This window comes from Lycium ferocissimum, chromosome 6, assembly GCF_029784015.1.
Source record: "Lycium ferocissimum isolate CSIRO_LF1 chromosome 6, AGI_CSIRO_Lferr_CH_V1, whole genome shotgun sequence".
NCBI lineage: Eukaryota > Viridiplantae > Streptophyta > Magnoliopsida > Solanales > Solanaceae > Lycium > Lycium ferocissimum.
This window is the reverse complement of record NC_081347.1, coordinates 17003302-17026591: the sequence shown is the minus strand read 5'-3', so window position 1 is coordinate 17026591 and position 23290 is coordinate 17003302. Positions and strand designations below refer to the sequence as shown.

Sequence of the window (23290 nt, the reverse complement as noted above, 5' to 3'; positions counted from 1 at the left end):
CTAAGTCAATGCCATAAATAATATTAAGTGTGGAAATACTAGTCATAATACAATGCAAGGACGTGAAGTCACTAGTACAAGAACATCTACTCAAACTATGTCTAGAAATAGTACATCTGTCTGAAACATAAATAAATACTATCTAATGGATAGAGTACTAAGACAATAGAAGATAACAATCTAGGGCTGCAGGATGGAAGATGACTCACCCTCGGAATCTCAGTCAAATAGCTTGAAGACTAGAAACGAGGTCTCACCCCGAAGTGTCCCGCCTCACGGTGCCTCGAGAAAAGTGTGCAGCAAGGTAGTATAAGTACACACACGTACTGGTAAGCATCATAGGACGACTAAGATTAGCTCACGCATGTAGAACAAAGAATCAGACAAGATAAGTAGACATGCACAAACATCCACACAATTCACAAATGATCAATAACCGAGTCATAGCCTATGGTGTAGCACCTAAACACAAGTCTGCCAAGACTTTCCCTATTCCTCATAATAGACACGACACAAGTACAACCACAATCCAATCAATAGAAGTAAAATGAGAAGATGAAATATGCAATGTAATGAGATGGATATCAATGCAATGCAATGGCCAATAACACAACCTATACACATATGCTCCGGACGAAAATCTCGATGTCTCGGCAGTCATGACCCGGGGTGTCACGCCCAACTAGGGGAAACGTGTGGGCACCTAGCATTTTCTACCTTGGTAGGCGAACCCGTCCCTTATTCACAATCAATAATAAATAATATAAATCCAATCAACCGAAATTACATAATAAGTCTAACATAACTAGATAAATAAAATAAGTGCGGAAGATACATCAAATCCCAAAATCTGGTCTGAATAGTACAAGAGCCACTATATAGTTTTAGGAAATACAAGTCTAAATGATAGATTATAAAGACATGAACAACTAAGAGTCATCCGGGCAGCGAATCCATCCAAGTGCTAACCCTAGAATGCTTGTCAAACAGACTCGAAACTCAGTCACGAAGCAACGAAGTTGAACCGTTCACGAAATCTGCACTTAGAAAAGAATGCAGCAATGGAGAATCAGTACAACAACACGTACTGCGTAGGCATCATAGGACGACAACAGATAGATAACATATGCACAAGAAAGATAGTAAAAAAGTAGACATGCTCACAATCAGATATAACTCTACACAGTCCAAAGTATCAAATCCAATACCAAGTTACCAAATCTAGCATATTTCCTCAAAATCTACTAAGTCTGAAACACAATCTCAAGAACCACTATCATGTACATGTTTCACCAAAGGTCAACAAACAAGTCCAATACAATGCCAAATGAAAATATGAAATGAATGCAATGCAGTGATACACACACGCTTCGAGGAGAATATCTCGTCGCCTCGACAGTCATGACCCATGGGGGACACTAAGTCCATGGAACTGCTGTGGCGCATAGCCCGATCTAATAGTTAATGTTGCGGAGGTTGCGGTCGATCCCGATTCGGTGTTGCGGTATAAACCCGATCAAGTAAGTGTAGCAATGGCGCGCAACTCGTCCCAATATATGTATAATGATTGAATGCATGATAACGATGCCAACAAGAATATATGAATCAATGGTGCCACACATGGACACATATCTCAATCACAACATCAATATCATAACCTTACTTTCCTTTCCAACGACCTCAACCATGATAAATATGCTCTCCGATTTATAAGGTAAATCACTAAGCATCAACTCTAGAATCAATCACGTGGCGACAAGCCAAAAACTCACAATAATGCAACAACTCAATAGAACAAAATAAGGCGACAAGCCATAGCCAACAACAATACCAACATAGTATTCCATCCCAAACTTCATATCCAAAGGTTTACATACTTTCGCCAACCATCACTAACTTTACATATGATTCACTAACCGAAGTCTAACCAAAAAGGTAAGTCGTAACCTACCTGGGAAGTCAAACAGGAGCTACGAACAGTCACACATTAGCCTTGCCCTTTCTTTGCGCCTCCAAATACTCAAAGTCTAAACATCTTGAGTTCTACATTAGAAATCAAAAAGAACGATACCCATTTTGCTATACTTCTAGTAAGGTCAAATTCTAAACTCATAGAATTGGGGAAACGGACCCACAAGGGTAAAATTCAAAATTTGAGGGTGGAATATGAAATTGACGCTCAAGATGATCACACCCACTATTCAATTGCTAAAACAAATCAAGAATAAGCATAATTTGGATTTAAAGCAAAACCCCCCAAATTTGGGTATGAACCCTAATTCTTTAATCCTCAAACTAATAACTAATAATGGAGGAATTAAGCTTAACAACAATGAATTCATCAGATTCTATGATTATATTAGTCAATTTCACCATCAACTTCCATTTGGGAAGTCTAAACCCATTTCAAGAAATTTATCATAAGACTCATCTTCTCCACTTTGATTCTAGCGATTCTAAGCATGGATTAAGATTCTAGGAAGGTAAATGATGAAGTCTAGGGTGAAAAATCTTACCACCAAGAAGATTCAGTCCAGAAGCTATTCAATTCTCCCAAAGTGTGCTTAGAAAGTGATGAAGGGAAATGATAGGGTTCAATGCTTTTAACTTAAGGAAAAATATGAAAACACTTGTCTCGCCACTCTACGTGCTGAGTTACCGCGACTAGCCGCTACAACGACGGCCAAGGGCCCCCTGTGACGCCTCACGCTAACTCTCGCCTCACCGCTACAATGGCAACATTCCCGCTACAGCGAGTCCTCCTTAGCGGATACCAGTCTGCTGGGGCGACTAACAACGAAGTCTCTCGCCCGCTATAACGGTCTCTTCCTCGCTACAGCGAGACCGCTGCGGCAAGTCTGGTCCTGCTGCAGCGGACACCAGACGCCAAATTTTTTTTTTTTTGGTTTTTGACAATCCTCAACCCAAAACCGGACTATCATCCCAAGCCCCACAGATACAAAACAAATAAGCAAACACATATGAAAACTCGCTACGGATTCATCCGCGTCCTTAAAATTTCCAACGAAGGTCTATTTGACCAAGTCAACCCCCAATGGCCTAAAGCCAAGTTTCTAACCCAAATCTAAAAATGCTCCCAAATGCATTGGGTACCAAACTGAACATACTACCAAGTCACAAACAGTCATCTGGACCTCTCGAAATCGACGGAATTCCGAAAAAAGTCTATTTTCTCAAAAGTCAACTACGGGTCAACTACCGTTCTTTAAGGACCAAACTTCCAAAGGTCACACTAAAACCTCCCGATGACCTCAAGAAAGGTCAATAGGGGTAAAATGGTCAACAACACTATAACAACCAATCGGGTCATTATATCAGATACCAATTAAGCAATCGCTCGTCCTCGAGTGACAAGGAATAGAAATGGAGGAAAAGTACCTGAGTCAGCAAACATCTGGGGATATCTTTCGCGCATATCAGGCTCGGTCTCCCAAGTAGCCTCCTCAACAGGACTATGCTTTCATTGAACCTTAACAAAAGTAATCTCTTGAGACCTCAGCTTCTTAACCTGCCTATCCAGAATCACTATAAGCTCCTTCTCGTAAGACTGATTCTTATCAAGCAACACAAAATCTCAACGAATGATATAAGAATCATCAGAATGGTATTTCTTCAGCATGGACATATGGAAAATCAGATAAACACCTGATAGGCCCGGTGGCAAGGCCAACTCACAAGCAACATCTCCAACTCGACGAAGAACCTTAAATGGGCCAAGGTACCTCGGGCTCAACTTACCCCTCTTCCCAAATTCCATAACACCCTTCATGGGTGAAATCTTTAGAAGCACCTGCTCACCCTCCATAAACACCAAGTCCAGAACCTTCGAGTCCACATACATCTTCTGTCGACTCTGGGCTACTAGAAGCTTTTCCTGAATAAACTTCACCTTATCCACGGACTCTCTCAACAAATCTGTGCCCCACGGGCGAACTTCAAAAGCATCAAACCACCCAATAGGAATACGACACCTCCTACCGTACAAAGCCTTGAACGGCGCCATATCAATGCTGGAATGATAGTTGTTATTGTACGCAAACTCCGCTAAGGACAAGAACTGGTCCCAATGACCACCAAAATCGATGACGCATGCTCTCAACTTATCCTGGAACACCTAGATAGTCCTCTCGAATTGACCATCAGTCTTGGGATGAAAAGCTGTACTAAGGTCCAACTGAGTACCCAACTCTGCCTGAAAATCCTTCTGGAAATTGAAAGTAAACTGGGGACCTCAATCCGAGATAATAGAAATCAGGACCCCTAGCAAACACACAATCTCGCGAATGTAAATCCTGGCTAACTTCTTCGTAATGTAAGTGACCTGAACTGAAATGAAATGAGCGGACTTAGTCAATCAATCAACAGTAACCCAAACTGAATCAAACTTGCCCAGGGTCTTCGGAAGACCCACAACAAAATCTATGGCAATCCTCTCACACTTCCACTCGATAATAGGCATCCTCTGAAGCACACCACCAGGTCTCTAGTGCTCATACTTAACTTGCTGACAATTCCCACACTTAGCCACAAAATCTGAAATATCTCTCTTCATCCTACCCTACCAATAATGCTACCTCAGATCTCGATATATCTTCGTAGCACCCAGATGAATGGAATATCTAGAACTATGGACCTTCTCCAAAATCAAACGAATCAAATCACTAACACGAGGAACGTACATGCGTTACTTGATCCTCAAAATACCCTCACTATCAAGAATGGCCTCCTTGGCCTCACCTCTCAGAACCTTATCACGAATCATACACAATTGGACATCCTCAATCTGCTAGGCCCTAATCTGCTCCAAAAGAGACGACCTCGCCTCCACACAAGCTAAGACCCTGCCCGGAACTGAAATATTAAGGCGCACGAAATTGTTAGCCAGAGTCTGAACCTCTATGGCTAACGGACACTCATAAGCAACCAATCAGGCTAAGCTACCCATACTCATTGCCTTGCGGCTCAAGGCATCAGCTACTACATTGGCTTTCCTCGGATGATAGAGAATGGTAATGTCATAATCTTTCAGAAGCTCCATCCACCTACGCTGCCTAGACTTAGATCTCTCTAATTGAACACATGTTGTAGGCTACAGTGATCGGTGAACACCTCACAATGGACTCCGTACAGCTAGTATTTCCAAATCTTCAAAGAAAAGACTACCTCTAACAACACCAAATCATGTGCAGGGTAGTTCTTCTCGTGAATCTTCAACTGTCGAGAAGCATAGGCAATGGCTTTACCCTCCTGTATTAACACAACACCCAAACCAATACGGGATGCATCAAAATACACTGAGAAATCCTTACCCTCCACAGGTAATGCCAGAATCGCGGCTGAAGTCAAAAAAGTCTTGAGCTTTTGAAAGCTCTCCTCACAAGCATCGGACCACTGGAAGGGAACCTCTTTCTGAGTCAATCTGGTCAATAAAGAAGCTATAGAAGCAAAATCCTTCACGAATCGATGGTAATAGCCGGCCAACCCCACGAAGCTATGAATCTCAGTCAAAGTAGTGGGCGTCGCCTAATCTCTAACAGCCTCAATATTCTTGGGATCAATCATGATCCCGTCCTTAGACATAACGTGGCCCAAGAATGCCATATACTCAAGCGTAAACTTACACTTTGAAAACTTGGCATAAAGCTCCTTCTCTTTCAACAATCCAAGGATAATCCTCAAATGTCGCTCATGCTCCTCCCTACTCCTCGAATACTCCAAGATATCATCGATGAATACAATGATGAAGGAATCAAGATATGGCTTTAAAATGCCATTCATCAAAGTCATACATGCAGCTGGGGCATTCGTAAGCCCAAATGACATCAGAAGGAACTCGTAATGACCATAACGAGTTCTAAAAGCCGTCTTCAGAAAATCTTCAGCTCGAATCTTCAACTGATGGTAACCTGACCTCAAATAAATCTTCTAAAAATATAGAAGCACCCTAAAGCTGGTCGCACAAGTCATCAATGCGAGGAATAGGGTACTTATTACGAATGATGACCTTGTTTAACTAACGATAATCTATGCACATCTTCATCGTACCGTCTTTCTTCTTCACAAACAAAACAGGAGCCCCCGAAGAGGAGACACTAGGTCTAATGCCTTACTCAATGGATCATGTAACTGCTCCTTCAATTCCATTAACTCAGTGGGCGACATCCTATGAGGAGGAATAGAGATAGGAAGCGTGCCCGAATCCAAATAGATACAGAAATCAATGTCGCGGTCGGGTGACATACCCAACAAATAAGAAAGGAAGACCTCTGCAAACTCACACACAATGGGCATAAACTCAAGGGGCGGAGAATCAACGCTAGTATCATGAACATGGGCCAAGTAAGCCAAACACCCCTTGCTAACTATCTTCTTCACATTGAGATAAGAAATGATCTTCTTCGAAAAGGGGCTCGGAGTACCCCTCCACTCTAATCTAGGAATCCCAACCTTAACTAATGTGATAGTCATGGCGTGACAGTCCATGATCGCGTGATATGGTGACAACTAAATCATACCCAAGATAATATCAAAGTCTACCATATCCAATATCATCAAATCTACCCATGTATCATATCCCATAAAAGTAACTAAGCAAGACCGAAATACTTGATCAACCAAAATTGAGTCTCCAATCGGAGTAGATACATGGACAGGCACATCAAGATGGTCACTAGTCAAATTCCACCCAACAGAATGATAGGTAGATACATATGAGAAAGTAGACCCCAAATCAAACACGACTAAAGCAGGTCGATGAAGAATAGAAATATTACTAGAGATCACAGCATCAGAGGCCTCAGCCTTGGGCCTACCCAAAAAAGAATAGCAAAGACCGCCACCGCGGCCACTCTGGCCCAACTGCGCCCCTCCTTTAGAGGCCTGAGAATCGCATCTACCTAACTGGGGTCCACCCCTGGACTGATAAGATCCACCGGGGCCTAACTGAGCACCCCCTCTGGCTGAAGAACCACCCCAGCCGCTAGATGGTGCTGGAGTTCTCGGAGTTTGAAACGGGGAACCCTGTTGGGACCCATTCTGTCCGGATATGGGATAATCTCTCATCAAGTGACCAGAGTCACCACAATTATAGCAAGATCAGGGGGCTGGAGGTCAATACACGGAAGCCGATGAACTAGAGGGACCACCACGGTCAGCTAGACGAGAGTAAGAACCACCATAGGACTGTCCAACTCCGTAACCACTGGGTCTAGAGGGACCACCTAATGAAGCGTGTAACGCTGACTAAAGGTGGCTGAGGGCTGACTGATGAGGCCTGGATAACTATCCCCCACCTCTATAGCTAGAACCACTAAAACCATCATGATAATGCGACCTCTTTTCACTAGACTCTCCCAAAGATCGAGCCTTGGCAGACTCAACACCCACAGCATGATCAACAACTGCCTGAAAGGAAGCTCCCAAAGTCACCAACTGGAGAAAAGCAACATGGAGTGGATACACAAGCCCACCAACAAACCTACGGACCCTCTCCTCCTTTATCGGAATCAACTGAGCAGCATACCTAGCCAAAAACAGAAATCTGGCCTCATACTCTGACACGGTCATGCCTCGCTGTCATAAATGAAGGAACTCATCACTACGCTCATCCCTCAAAGTACGCGGCACATACTTCTCCAAGAAATCCTGATGGAACTAGGTCCAAGTAAGTGGAGGTGCACCAACGGGTCTGCTCTCAATAAAAATCCTCCGCCAAGTCTTCGCGTCGCTGTGAAACTGAAATGACACATAATCCACACCATGAGACTCCATAATACGCATCTTATAGAGCCTTTCATGCATCTCTATTATATACTCATACGCATCTTCACCACGCAAGCCAAAGAACTTGGGCAGTTCCATCTTCAGGAACCTCCCATCAAGCTCTTGATCCTCAACGGTCAAAGGTTGGACTGCCACGGGGCTGGGAGCACCCTCAAGGATCGGAATACCACCTAAACGCAGGGCCATGGCAGCAGCAAGATGCAACCCCATAGTCTGGCCCTGCTCGGGAGTCTGTACCCCCACTCAAGTCTGGGAACCACCTAGAGTAGTGGCACCACCTAAGGCATGCTGGCCGTCAAGATGAAGAAGTATATGGGCTATAACATCCTCGAATGCCTGATCTGACATGGCTTCGGGGTGAGTCTGGGCTAGTCCCTCACCTTCCCCAGCTACTTGTGCTCTCTCGGGCTGACTCTTTAGAGAAGCCGAACGTGCTCGCCTCTGTCAAGCCACAAGGGCCTTACCCCTAGCCAGTGAGCTCGACGGCCTCTAGCTCGACCGCGACCTTTCGTCTGCCCTCTTCCTCTGGAGCTTGCCCCAGCAGCGGGCTCGAATACCTCGTCCTTCGTAATGGTAGCTCGTGTCCTTACTATCTGTGAGAGAATAAAAGTGGATCAGATACCAATTAGAAAAAGCCAAATACCAATTTGAATAAAGTAGCACGAAGGAATGAAAGAATTTGAAAATTTCTAAATGTACCATAGCCTCTCGCAGATAGGTACGGAGCTCATCGTACCGATCCGCAACACTCTACTAGACATGCTCTTGTACTTATAGACCGGGTAACCTAAGGCTCTGATACCAACTTGTCATGCCCTAACTAGGGAAAATGTGCGGGCACATACCATTTCCCACCTCGATAGGCGAACCCGTCCCTTATTCACAACCAACAATAAATAATATAAATCCAATTACCTAGAATTACGTAATAAGTCTAGCATAAATAGATAAATATAATAAGTGTGAAAGATACATCAAATCCCAAAATCTGGTCTAAATAGTACAAGAGCCACTACATAGTTTTAGGAAATACAAGTCTAAAATATTTGTAAATAAATGTCTAAATTATAGAATATAAAGACATGAATAGATAAGAGTCATCTGGGCAGCGAATCCATCCAAGTGCTCACCCTAGAATGTTCGTCAAATAGCCTCGGAACTCAGTCACGAAGCGTGAAAGTCGAACCATTCACGAACTCTGCACTCAGAAAAGAATGCAGCAAGGTAGTATCAGTACAACAACACATACTGAGTAGGCATCATAGGCCGACAACAGTTAGATAACATATGCACAAGAAAGGTACTGAAAAGGTAGACATGCTCACAATCAGATATAACTCAACACAGTCCAAAGTATCAAATCCAGTACCAAGTTACCAAGTCTAGCATATCTTCTCAAAATCCACTATAAGTCTGAAACACAATCTCAAGAATCACTATTACCAAAGATCAACCAACAAGTCCAATACAATGCTATATGCAAATATGAGATGAATGCAATGCAAATGCAGTGATACACACACGCTTCGAGGAGAATATCTCGTCGCCTCGACAGTCATGACCCATGAGGGACCACTAAGTCCATGCAAATGCTGTGGCGCATAGCTCGATCTAATAGTTAATGTTGCGGAGCTTGCAATCCGATCCCAGTCAGTGTTGCGGTACGTGCAACCCGATCCAAGTAAGTGTAGCGGCGCGCAACTCGATCCCAATATATGTATAATGACTGAATGCATGATAACGATGCCAACAAGAATATATGAATCAATGGTGCCACACATGGACACATATCTCAATCACAATATCAATATCATAACCTTACTTTCTTTTCCAACAACCTCAACCATGATAAATATGCTCTCCGAATCATAAGGTAAAATACTAAGCATCAACCCTATAATGAATCCCGTGGCGATAAGCCAACAACTCACAATAAAGCAACAACTCAATAGAACACAATGAGGCGACAAGCCATAGCCAACAACAATGCCAACATAGTATTCCATCCGAAACTTCATACCCAAAAGGTTTACATGCTTTCTCCAACAATCACTTGCTCTACTTATGATTCGCTAACCGAAGTCTAACCCAAAAGGTAAGCCGTAACCTACCTGAAAAATCAAACAGGAGCCACAAACCGTCACACCTTAGCCTTGCCCTTTCTTTGCGCCTCCAAATACTCAAAAAACATATTCGAGTTCTACATTAGAAATCAAGAAGAACGATACCCATATTGCTATATTTCTAGTTAGGTCAAATTCTAACTCATGGAATTGGGGAAATGGACCCACAAGGGTAAAATGGGATATTGGAAGGTGGAATATGCAATTCATGCTCTAGATGATCAAACCTACTATTCAATTGCTAAAACAACTCAAGATTAAGCCTTATTCATATTTAAAGCAAAACCCCCAAATTTGGGTATGAACCCTAATTTTTTAATCCTCGAATTAATCACTAATAATGGAAGAATTAAGCTTCATAACAATGAATTCATCAAATGCTATGATCATACCTGTTACATCTCGGAGATTTCAGATTGTTGCATTGTGAGTAGACTAATGCGAGCTTAAGGTGAATACGAAGTCCTTACGGGATTAAGGAGAGTATTAGATAGCTTAAAGTGAGCACCATAAGATTTTGAAGTCATATGAATATGTGAAACTAAGTTCGTTAAAGGAAGTGAAATGTAAGTCATGTTTGGAAAGGTTTTCGTTATAATTGAGCTAATATTTATTTAGTGGTGTCTTGTGGAAGAGCTATGAGGCCTCTTGTATGGTTAATGAAGTGTTATATAAGTGTCAATAAGGTTCCATAAGAATTGGAAGTCAAACGAATCAACTAGAGAAAGTTTTGGAAAACTGTGGGTTGTACGACCATTTATACGGACCGTATAAGTTATACACTTATACGGCCCGTATAAATGGTCCGTATAACCATTCCATAGAGGGGTAAATCCATGGTGGGATTATACGGTCCATTTATATGGACCGTATAAGTTATACGGACCGTATAAATGGCCGTATAACCAGTCGGGTCAGTTTTTTTCTCTTTTTATATATGGACGACCCTTGTTCTATTTTCTCATTTCCCACTTCTCCCAAACTCTTAAAAGCTCTATAACCTTCTCCCAAGTATATTCCACTCAAACCCAAGAGAAATCAAAGATCAAGAGGCAGAAATCAAGATATCCATGTGTTAGGAGACTCTCTAGGGTTGGTAAGCTTCAAGAATTTCTTTGGTATTGAAGCTAAGGTTTTCATACAAGTTGATAACTTGATCCAAAAATCATTACTATGAGATAAAAGGTTAGTTTTTATGTCTATTTCATGTTTTTAAGCATGTTGGTTGTTGAATGACTTGGGTGAGGGGAGAAAGTAGAAAATGAAGTTCAAATGTTGAATTTATGATATTTTGAGTAGTAAACTAACTTGAGTCATGATTCTTAGTATGCTATGGATATAACTTGTTATGAAGGGTGTTAATGATGACAAAAAAAGTGTTTGTATGCAATTGTGCAAAGGGTTGGTGTAGAGTTGTTGATATAAGTTGAATATGAGAATGAATTTTGAGACTTAATGAAATATGACTACTTGATTATGATATTGTGGATGTTATTGTAGTAATTTGGGAGTTGTTTTGCCATATGGGGGAAGTCGATGAAATAGGGAAAATGCTGCCCAACTTTCGTTAACTCATGAATTATTCTAGTTTGAATTTAAGAGTGTCCTTAGAATTGAACGTTGGTGTGAATCCCTTTAAATGTAGATTCCTCAAGCTTTCGCGGTGAACGTTAAGTAGTTAAGACCGTATAAAGGTATGTGAGGCTAACCCTTATTTCTTAAGGCATGATCCCTTGTTGTATACCTTCACGTGAATTCCATAATGTCTTCCAAGATGATTTCATTCCTAGAATCACTAAGCTTAGGATTCTTGATATTCTCACGATACCATTAGTCTTATCCTATGATAGTTGATCCTCTAAGGAAGGATATAATGAAAGTGACGATGATGATGATGATGTTGAAGATACGTATGTACTCCTATATATATATATAGAGAGAGAGAGAGGAAGGATATAATGAAAGTGACGATGATGATGATGATGTTGAAGATACGTATGTACTATATATATATATATATATATATATATATATATATATATATATATATATATATATATATATATATATATATATATATCAAAGTATGACTATTAAGAACACCGAGCTTATATGGTTGGGTATGATATCTATCGCGTGCACACACATGCGCAAGTTGGGTATGGATGACACTGAGCCTTGGTAGGCCCAAGTATATATAACACCGAACTTTGTCATTGTTGGGTATGTAAGACACTGAACCTCTATGGTCGGGTATGATACTACTATATATATATAAGCATATGTAATAGAAGGTTCCCATTAGAAAAGGGTAAGTGAATATGATAAACATCGCTAGGGGTATAAATAGCTCTATCATCCCTTCACTCTTCTTTCTTATCTTATCATTCATGCTTCTATTATGTTATTGATTATGCCTTACATACTCAGTACATTATCCGTACTGACGTCCTTTTGTTTGTGAATGCTGCGTCATGCCCGCAGGTGGACAGAGAGTTAGACTTGATCCTTAGGCTGCTTATTCAGAGATTGCTTAGAGGAGCTCCACTTGATTCGGAGCTGCAGTTGTTGGTACTATTCTTTTGTGTATATATGGGCATGGTGGGGCCCTGTCCTGTCTATATGATGTTACTTACTCTTCATAGAGGCTCGTAGACAGTTGTGTACAATTAGATGTCTTGTGGCCTTGTCGGCTCATATTTTGTATATCATTTTGCCGCCCCCTCGTCGGCTTGTATATGTATATGGGCACATTTGGTGATGTTGATATAAAAGTGCCTTAGCCCAATGGGAATGGCATTAGTGATGCGTAGAGATTGTTAGAAGGCCATGTGGCTCACCTAGATATGATTATAAAAGTATAATGAGAGGTGCCCGGTGGGTTAGTTCCGGGTGCCCGTCATGGCCCTCCGGTTGGGTCGTGACAATACCAGTCAATTTCACCATCAATTTCCATTTAGGAAGTCTAAATCCATTTCAAAAAATTTATCATAAGACTCATCTTCTCCACTTTGATTCTAGTGATTTTATGCATGGATTAAGAATCTAAGAAGGTAAATGATGAAGTCTAGGGTGAAAGATCTTACCTCCAAGAAGAGTCAGTCCAAAAGCTATTCAATTCTCCCAAAGTGTGCTTTGAAAGTGATGAAGGGAAATGATAGGGTTCGACAGTTTTAACTTAAGGAAAAATATGGAAATAGTGCCTGTCACTCGCTGCAGCGGTAAGGTTACCGCTGCAGCGAGGTCGCCACAGCGGCCAGGATCTCGTTGTGGCGCCTCACGCCAACTCTCGCCTCGCCACTATGGCGTAACATTCCCTCTACAACGAGTCCGCCTCAGCGAATATCAGTCCGGTAGGGCGACTCACCACGAAGTCTCTTACCCGCTACAATGGTCTCTTCCTCGCTATAGCGAGACTACTACGGCGAGTTTGGTGCCTCTGCTGCGAACACCAGACACTAAATTTTTTTCTGGTTTTTGACAATCCTAAATCCAAAACACGACTATCACCCGAGGCCCCACAAATACCAAATAAATAAGCAAACACAAATGAAAGCTCGCTACGAATTCATCCACGGCCTCGAAAGTCTAACGGAGGTCTATTTGACCAAGTCAACCCCCAATGGCCTAAAGCCAAGTTTCCAACCCAAATCCCAAAATGCACCCAAGTGCATTGTCAACCGAACTGAACATACTACCAAGTCACAAACGATCATCTGGACCTCTCGGAATCAACGGAATTTTGAAAAAAGTTTATTTTCTCAAAAGTTAACTATAGGTCAACCTACCATTCTTTAAGGATCAAACCTCTAAAAGTTACACTAAAACCACCCGATGACCTCAGGAAAGGGTCAACAGGGGTAAAATAGTCAATCACACTATAACAACCAATCGGGTCGTTACACAGGGGACCCATAGTGTCTATGTACCAGTCACTCGCACAAAGCCCAGAGATGACTTCCATAAACTAGCCACTCTGCACAAAGCCCAGAGATGACTTTCATATTTCACTTTCTATCATATGTTTCCAAAACCCTTTTCCATCAATTGTTCCATAGTTTGTTCATTACGCTGTTTTCCTCAACATTTCCATCATGCATGAATGTATGAATGCAAGAATGAGATAGCAATGAAACCAAGCCAATGAGTACGCTATGGGGATCACAAAGCACCATAAGCCATAACAAGACTGGCATAAATCACAACAACCATGGACAATGGAAACAACATAGAGTTCCATCATCATAGTGAATCTATCACCTCACATCACTCAAATCACAATAACAAGTACGTCATATGTTACAATAAGCAAAATAACAGCGACGAGCCCACATAATCAGAGGTCATACCAACCTAAGAGTATATCCATCCCAACATCATGTCCGGAGACCTAATCATGCTTTCTCCCGTCAATTCTATGCTTACATACGTTTCACTAATTAAAGTCTAACTAAAGTAAGCCGTAACCTACCTCAAATGCCGAATAGGAGTCACGTACCACTTCGCCTCAAAATTTTCAATGGAACCGCTAAACGGCTAAAACCAAGTACCCAAAATGCATTTGGAAGACTCGGGGACTGAACCAGCCACCCCACCAAGTCATAACCGACCCTCCGGACCTCACGGAATCGACGGAATTTCAAAAAAGGTCTGTTTACCTAAAAGTCAACTATTAATCAAATCCTTTCACTTAAAGGTTCAAATGCTTCCAATTCTCGCTAGAATCGCCCGGTAACCTCAAGGATTAGGTCAGCAGGGCAAAAATGGTCAAAACACATATAACGACCGAACGGATCGTTACACAAGTGTAAGTATTTGATAAGATCTGCTTGTACTCTGTGCAATCTTTCTCTATTCTCTGTAGAAGGATCAGTATCAAACTCTACTTCATGTACCTGAATAATTTCCACCAGAGTTTCCACTTGTTGAAAAATATTGTCGTAAGTGTCCTTACTCCACTGTCTCAAAACCTATTTAATCCTCTTGAGTTTAGGATGGAATAAACTCAAAGGATTTACCCAAATATTCAACCTTCCAATTTTGTTTAACTACCTCAAAAAATGTTTCATGTTTGACCCAAAAATTTAAGAACTTGAAAGATTTCATCACTGTTTCTGTTCCTAGTGTAGTTTCCACTTGAAGAGGTGAATGGTCAGATCCTTTTTTAATAAGATGATGAACTGTCATGTTAGGAAATTTATCAAGAAGCCGTTGATTACCTAATAGTCTATCAAGTCTCTTGAATATGCATGCACCTCCTGTTCTTTTATTCCACCAGGTGTATGTACTTCTCACATATCCTATATCTTGAATACCATTTTGTCCAATGAATTGTACAAAATCTTCCACTTCTTGAAATAAAACTGGCAGCCCTCCAAGTTTCTCTTCTTCAAAAATTATGACATTGAAGTCTCCTCCAATTACCCATGGTACGTAAGTTCATATTCTCAATAGTCTGTGTGAGAGATTCCCAGAGTTCTCTTCTTGTAGCACTATCACATGATGAATAGATAGTTGAAATTAAACATTCCTCCCTTAAGTCATGAAACAAGATTTTAATAGTTAAATGTTGGGCAGATCACACACCAATGTTCCCTGCACATCCTTTGATAAAAAAGTCAAATTTTGCCTGAACAATTTGGCATTGCTGTATGATGACCAATTATTCTACTATATGTATCTATTTCTAATGAATCTTGAAAAGGTTCCAACAGACCAATTATAGAATAATGATTCCTCCTAATTATATTAATCAATCTCTCAAAAGCTTCTTGAGAATTAACTGATCTTATATTTCAAAATAGGTTTTTATTCATCATTGCCTGGCATATTTGGAGACTGTGAGTCTCTTTGGTAAAAATCTGATAGGTCCAACGTTGTCTTTGACTGGGTTCCCTCCTTTACTCTTTGAATTGTTTTCTTTGAGATTGACAATCTACTTAGGGGACAAATCAGCTTCTTTGGCAATATGATCAATGTTTATTTCAAGGTTGTTCTTTTTCATGCTCATCCACTTCTCTTCCTGTTGCAGATCTAGGTGCCACCTTTGAAGAGGACACCTGTGAAGTTCTGGTTCCATGTTTTCCTGGAGTAATCAATTTTGCTTCTTCAATTGGGTTTGTTTTATTCTTGTCTAAATTATCCTCTTGATTTCCTCTGTCTTGGATGCCTCTTTACCTTTTGTGCCAACAAACTCCTCTGATTTTTCTGTAGCTTGATGATCTCCTACATTCACTTCATTGACCTCTATAATTTCTTCATTCCGAGTCTTTGTGTCAGAATTATCCTCCTTCCCTTCATATTGGTTTTTTGATACCTCTTCTTCTATATTTTAATTCTCATTGTTTGTTTCACTTGTTTGCTTAATTGTCTTACCTTTTTCCTTTGTAATGTCCCCTTCTTTATGATCATTTCCCTGGGACTTGTCCCCAGTACTTGTTTTTAAAACTATTTGTGTTGGTTTCTGTACCTTAATGTCCTGTCCATTATGCAGATCAATTGCCTTAGCCTTCTCCTTGTCTGTCTCCTTGTTTATTTCCATTACATTATCGTCACCCGCGCTTTGTTCCTTTCCCTCATTATCCAAAACTGCATATGACTTGTCAGTTTTTACTTGATGATTTTGACGTATGTTATTTCCATTGTTGTTCTGAATGTTTTGTTGAATATTACTGTTGCTATGTTGATCACTCTCCATTGTATTCTTAACTAGATTCCATTCCTTTTTCTCCTTTTATATCCACCAGCTTTTCATTTGGTATTAACATGCTGTTGTTGCCCTTTGTTTTGTTCTTTATTCTGATGCTGCAAATTGCTTGCTTTTTTTTCCATCTTCTTTGGTGTTAATGCTGTTGTCCTTTGCTTTGTTCATTATTATGTTTGTTTCAGAGCATTGCCTTGATTCTTATCTGTTGCCTTTTTGCCTTCTTCTTTGTTTTTCAGGTTCCTTCTTTGGTTTGACGTTGACGTTTGTTGACACTCAATTTTGACCTTCATGTACTGTACCTATCTTTGCTAAGCTACTAGTTTACTTCATGTGATCACGAAACTATTTTGACCTTTTTGCATAATCATTTTGTCACTTCAATATATACTTTTTTTTTTTTTGTGTGTGTGTGTGTTACATTTATATGTTGAATAATATCTCATAATTACTCATAGTGTTGCTAGTGCAGTATTATTTTTACCTTTTAACAGCTCAAATGATTGTCATTTTATAGAAATTACTATATAAATCCTTTGTTATTTTCTCACCAATTAATTATCTGCTTGTATGATTACAAATCAATTTCCTCATCTTAATTATGATCTTGCATAACCATTTATGACTAATTCTTTACTCAATTAATTGTATCTTTTATATTGTTATCTTTTAATTAACTAACATCATCTGATTTTTCGTAGCATTTATATTTCTTGATGTATTAGTTTAAATAGCATCTTTTGTCACACTTTTATTATTCGCAGATAAACTCGGGATTCATTTCCCGTATATCTATTGGACGAGAAAGTATAAATAGCACAAGATTTAGACGCGACATATATGATTTTCACCTCGGATTTGAAAAACATAAGCTCTGGTATTTCTTGTTTACCATGTTTAGTGCTTGTTTCCTTACCATACTTCTGATCTTTTACTCCTTGGCAAAAAGATTTTCAAATGGAAATCTCCAGTTTTAGGAAAAAATGATTTCGCCCCTAACTGTCTGGTATCTTTAATTAAATTCTTCAATCACTCCTAATTTGCCATTCCCGAATCCCCTTTGATTAGAATTTTGAAGTATAATTATTCTCCTTTCTTGTGAAGTGACTCAACCTTGCTTTCAATTATAATTACCAATTCTCTTTTCATTATAAGGGGAATCTTCCTAGACCCTCATTTCTTGTTTCTCATTGAAAGGTCAATCTCTACATCTTATGGTATTAGTCTGATATTTTTTGAAATGCTTGCTTCAAATTATGTGAAAATATGTCCATTATTTTTCTGGTACTGCATGTGAATGCTACATGAACTTACTTGAAACCTTGCTTTAACTATTCTATTAGAAATACTACTCCACGATATTTTCTACGGAAACCATGACTAAAGGATGGTTTATAATGTTTATTTTAAATATTGAGGGAGGGTACTTAGAGGTCCAATACCTGGATTTGAAGTCATGATATTAGGCATTTCAATTGTTAAATAAGAAACTTTAGTATGTTAAGGATCACGGCACCAGGGATAAATTATTTACTCTATTATACATGAATTGAAATTCCTAGTTAGCATGAATAATTGTAGTTTGATGTTTAGTAGTTGGTGTGGGTATATAATATTCTTGTGGATATGATACAATTTGAAATATGTTTAAACTTTTGTTGGTATAGGTCGGATCTTAATGTATTTCTAAGCAAATCCTTTTGGTATTGTTAAATCTGATTTGCTTGCTATTCTCTCTTTACTCTATTGATTTTTGTTTCACGTGACACGTACAACGGAGCCACGAAAAGTCTCGATGTGAGACTCAGGGGTGTCCTGAAGGAGTTCATCGCTTGTCTTTAAATTTTATTTTTTATATCAAGTTCGTGTTGTATAAAGAGATATACTGAAATTTTACTTTTGGGGCATTGGAAAGGACCGATTAGTTTATCTTCGCTTTTACTTACTTGCTTGATTAATTTATTTTGCTCTTAGATAGTGAGTTGGAAGTAGTAATTTGGGCTCTTTAAAATGCTTTAAGTCTTCAAAAAAAAAAAAAATTGATTACTGAATCTACCACTATTTTGGGTGATAATAATTTTATTTCAAATAGATTAAGGTTCTCTTTTCAAAGCAAGAACTTGGATATTTATTTCCTACTTTGAAGATATATTAAACCTCTACTTTGACTTACATCTACTCCCTCCGTCGCATAATAAGTGTTACCTTAGCCAAAAACACGCATATTAAGAAACCAATAATACAATGTGAACTTTACCAAATTACCCCTATATAATAAAAATAAATTACTTTTACCTTTTGATTAGAGCATGCACAAGAAGTAAATCTTTTGACATTGGGAATCCAACAATACCAAGTTACTATGTGGCTTTTCCAATCATCATTTGGATGTTACTCCCTCCAAATCAAAAAAAGAGTCCACTTAGCTTTTTTTTCTTGGATAAAAAAAGAGTCCACTTAGCAAATCAAGAAAGAATTAGCCTTTTCCATATTTGCCCCAATTAAGTGTTATATGATCAAATCCCAATGTCTATTTAATTAGGGGTAGTTTAGTCAAACTACCTATTTTTGTCTTGGAGTTAGTATTTTCTTAAGGGGTGTGCAAATGGCTAAGTGGACTCTTTTTTTTATCCGAGGGAGTATTTTATTGTCTAAGGGTAGAGTTGGAAAAAACTAGTCAATTTATGTCTTGGTTTCCTAAGGTTACACTTATTATGGAACAAAAAATTTGGCTAAGGTGACACTTATTATGGGACGGAGGGAGTAATTGTTATAGTACTATTCATTTTATTCTTATATTTCGTTTTCTTTTAGGCTAATCCTTTACTAGTATCATTATTGTGTTTTACCGTATAAGTTTAAACTATTTTTATTATTACATCTAACCATATATTTTCTATAACTAGCAATAGTACTAATTTATGTCTAACCATTATATCATCCTATATTTGGTTATCTAAATTTTAGTACTTTATTTTTTCTAACTATTTATTTTATTGGGTCATTACCTCTAACCATCTACCATGCTCTATGTCATTTTACCTACTTTATGACTTAGTAACTGAAATTGAAGAAGCCTATGTTACTACTTCAAACGGATTGATAGGCTTAAGGAGGAATTTAAGGTTTGATTTTCTTTTATTCTCTTTACATGCTACATGTTTAAAGTCCTTATTTATAGGCTTTTCTTTAAGTCTAGTGATCTCCCTAATAGCTCGTCCATGCCTCCTGGACATTAAATTTAGGATTGGGTTGGGACGGGTAAAAACTGATTAGGGGGCACGTCTTTAAGAAACAATATAAATTATAGTAATTGGGTAGAATAGACTGACATGATGGAAATCGATCCGAGCAGATACGACACTAAGCTTTGAAATTGTCTTCCGTTAATAAATCGGGCGCTGATCCGAATAGGTTAAAAGTAACATAGGCTTAATCCGTCTTATTTGTAATATTTTGAACTTATATCTACTCTCGTTCACGCTCCTTACTTTTAAAGCTTTTCATTTTAACTTATTTTACCAACATCACTTTTTCTATATTTTAAAGTTTTGCTTATTGACAACTTTTTTTTTTTTTTTTTTTGAAACTAACGTTTTGTTCTCTGTTTGCTTTTATTGTTACATATTTTTAAAGGTATATTTTACCATCTTTAGAATTTATCTATCTTTAAAAATTATTTTTTATTTTCAATTTTATGTGATTTTACTTTAAATATTTTATTAAGTTTTGTGCATTATACTTTATTTTAGTCACTTAATCCCACATAGTATTAAATCCGGCAGGGATCCACAGTTGTGGACCTCAAAAGGTGGTTAACACCTTCCTTTTGAGATAATTTGAACCCTTAGTCGATCTTTGGTTACGGAGACTAGTTTTAAACAGAGTTATTTACATTAATAGTGGTTAATGATGCCCTAACGCACCTTAATTCATTAGGTAGCGACTCTTCTCTTTTAAATCCGTTAAAAGAATTTCCACATGTCGAAACCTGTATTCCGCGAGGAAAATGGGGCGCGACAGCATTTCTATTGCAGAGTTGAACCAGGGTTACCATACTAATGGGCGCATCTAAAAATCCCTCTCTAGCCTTTAGGTAAAAGGCAGGTTTAGATAGCATATGAACATAGTCTTCTAAGAGGGATAGTCTGATCAATACAAAATAAATTAGTAGGCCTATCTTGCATTCCCAATCTTCCGTAGTTGTTCAAGATCTGGCCAACCATAAGAAAATTTACCAATTACTGCATATTGGAGATTCTCCTTAATAATCATATCATTCACCTCGGATTCATCCCAGATTACGGATGGTTCTCCATGCACGTAATTGAGTTCTTTCATGGGAATTGTAATCGATGTAGTGTCCTTAATAGCAGGTAGTAATCTGGAAGTGTAAGTAGCTGTTTGGGGTGGTGGAACAGCCTCCGGTGGAGGTTGTCCACAGCCATGGAGGCGATAAAAGATTATGGTTAATTTGGATTTTTGGTGGGCGTGCCAGAGAGAGAAAGTGGAGAGAGGGCAGAGCATTTTTTCTCAAATGTGATCCTTTAGAGGGAAAGTATCTAAAACTAGATGATGAAACTAAAAACTGGTGATACATAAAAGATTAGAAATTGGTCATCACCAAACATCATGATGAATTTTTTTCAAGATTATGGATCTAAACTGGACAATATATATCTGCCATTGTCCCCCAAAGGGACATAATTATAAATCAAGTTTCAAGTATACATGAGGCGCAGTTGAAGAGATCGAATTGATTGAACATGTAACTACTTAAATAAGTGGACCCGCCAATGCCAAGACTTCAGTTTTCTTGATCCATTCCGTCTCATCATATGTTCTGCAAAATTTTGATTCCCCAGTCCCCATTCACAGTTCATCTGCTTTCTGACTCTTAGGAAAGTAAGGCAGAGAGGGTGGACTAAGGGACTTGAAGAATATTCACGACTAAAAAGAAGAGCTCCCTTGCTCGATTACATATAGAACCACACATTGGACTGTTGAGTAGGTCCCTCAGACATGTGGGGCCCACCAGAGTTGAATAGTAAATACGCGTGGTATTGTTCACGCGTATAAAATGCGGTTTACTATTTGCAACTGTTCACGCGGTTTACTGTTCACGCGGTTTCTTGTTCACGCGCTGTCCGTTCACGCAGTTCGTTCACGCGTTTTCCAAGCTTATAAATAGAGTTCTAAGCTTCATTTGGAACGACACCGAAAAATCTCGGACAATACATCCGAGTGAGAGCAAAGTGAGGTATACCATGGGGACCGTGTAAGAAAATAATCTGTGAAGAAAAATAGAGTGTGAGAGATATTGTAGTAAAGTCGGGAAAAATCAAAAGAGTGTTTTTCTTTTGTGGGTGTAGTGGTCTTAGGAGTATTTATACTCGTTACTACACAGTGAAAAATTCCTTACTATAGTGATATCAGCTGCTCCTCTTGGCCGTGGTTTTTTCCCTTATTCAGAAGGGTTTCCACGTAAAACCTTGGTGTCATTATTGCTGCATTTTATTCTTGCTAATTTAACCATAAATTAGTGTTCCGCGTTTATCACTAATACCGTGAATATTATTTTTGCGGGGCTATTTTATTCCTAACAAGTGGTATCAGAGCCAAGGTTCTGTCTGAGTATGCTCTGTGGTTGCAGCACAGTCTGAACTTCCACATCAGAAAAGAATTACTTTGGTCTTCGAATAAAATAGCATTTGTATTTGTGATAAACGATGGAAGCCAACACTAGTAGAATGATTACTTTGAGTGGCGTAAATTATGCCATTTGGAAGGGCAAAATGGAAGATTTGCTCTATGTCAAGAATTTTCATGAACCTGTCTTTGCAAATAAAAAGCCTGATAATAAATCAGATGAAAGTGGAATTTGTTGCATCGGCAGGTTTGCGGCTTTATTAGACAGTGGGTTGACGATAATGTGTTGAACCATATTTCGGGAGACACATGCTCGGACCTATGGGAGCATCTTGAAAGTTTGTATGCTCGGAAGCGGTAACGACAAGATGTTTTTGATAAAGCAAATCTTTGGTTTAAAATACCACGATGGTTCATAATGACAGATCATCCGAATATTTTCGGGGGATCATGAACCGATTATCTGCTATGGGCATTAACTTTGATGAAGAAATTCAAGGCTTGTTTCTACTTGGTTCCCTATGATTCTTGGGAAATTATTAGAACTTCATTATCAAATTCGCTCCCGAATGGTGTGATCTCTATGGATCTTGCAAGCAGTCTTTTAAATGAAGAGATGAGAAGAAAATCTCAAGGTTCCTCCTCTCATCGATGTCTTGGTACCGACACTAGGGGAGAGGCAAGAAGCGTGGTTCTCAAAATAGAGAACATCATAGAAGCAAATCCGGAATGCGACTTAAAGATATTGAGTGCTATCATTGCGGGAAAAAAGGGCACACAAAAAGTTCTACGCCGGATTTTGAAAAGGAGAATAGAGATAAGGAGGAAAAAAGAAGATGGCAATCGTGTTGCGTCACTACGAAGATCTTGTTACTATCCTTGATACGAATCGATAAATATTGCTTGTGATGAGTCAATTTGGGTTGTGGACGGTGGTGCCGCATCTCGTGACATCACGGAAGGAATTTTTCTCATCCTATACTCCGGGTGACTTTGGAACTTTGAGCATGGG

The 23290-nt window shown here is 39.2% G+C and overlaps 1 long non-coding RNA gene across 1 annotated transcript; it reads right to left on the bottom strand.

The window, feature by feature from the left end:
* Window positions 1–8738: 8738 nt before the first annotated feature.
* LOC132059438 (uncharacterized) lies at window positions 8739–17537 on the bottom strand. The gene is made up of 2 exons (XR_009415565.1): window positions 15146–17537; window positions 8739–9001 (listed from the first exon to the last, which is right to left on the bottom strand). It is a non-coding gene; the product is annotated as an uncharacterized LOC132059438 (long non-coding RNA).
* Window positions 17538–23290: the final 5753 nt, after the last annotated feature.